The following is a 574-nucleotide window of genomic DNA, read 5'->3' as shown; positions in this document are numbered from 1 at the left end:
GCTTACAAATAGCTGTGAAAAGAAGAGAAGCGAAAAGCAAAGGAGCAAAGGAGAGATATAAACATCTGAATGCAGAGTTCCAAAGAATACCAAGAAGAGATCAGAAAGCCTTCTCCAGCAATCAATGCAAAGAAATAGAGGAAACAACAGAATGGGAAAGACTAGAGATCTCTTCAAGAAAATCAGAGATACCAAAGGAACACTTCATGCAAAGATGGGCTCGATAAAGGATAGAAATGGTATGGACCTAACAGAAGCAGAAGAATATAAGAAGAGATGAAAGAATACACAGAAGAACTGTACAAAAAAGATGTTCACAACCCAGATAATCACGATGGTGTGATCACTCCTAGAGCCAGACATCCTGGAAAGTGAAGTCAAGTGGGCCTTAGAAAGCATCACTACGAACAAAGCTAGTGGAGGTGACAGGATTCCAGTTGAGCTATTTCAAATCCTGAAAGATGATGCTGTGAAAGTGCTGCACTCAATGTGCCAGCAATTTTGGAAAATTCAGCAGTGGCCACAGGACTGGAAAACGTCAGTTTTCATTCCAATCCCAAAGAAAGGCAATTGC

The sequence above is a fragment of the Bos indicus x Bos taurus genome, unplaced genomic scaffold (genome assembly GCF_003369695.1).
Source record: "Bos indicus x Bos taurus breed Angus x Brahman F1 hybrid unplaced genomic scaffold, Bos_hybrid_MaternalHap_v2.0 SuperScaffold_100141, whole genome shotgun sequence".
Lineage (NCBI taxonomy): Eukaryota > Metazoa > Chordata > Mammalia > Artiodactyla > Bovidae > Bos > Bos indicus x Bos taurus.
The sequence above is the reverse complement of the archived record's forward strand: the minus strand, read 5'-3'. Positions refer to the sequence as shown.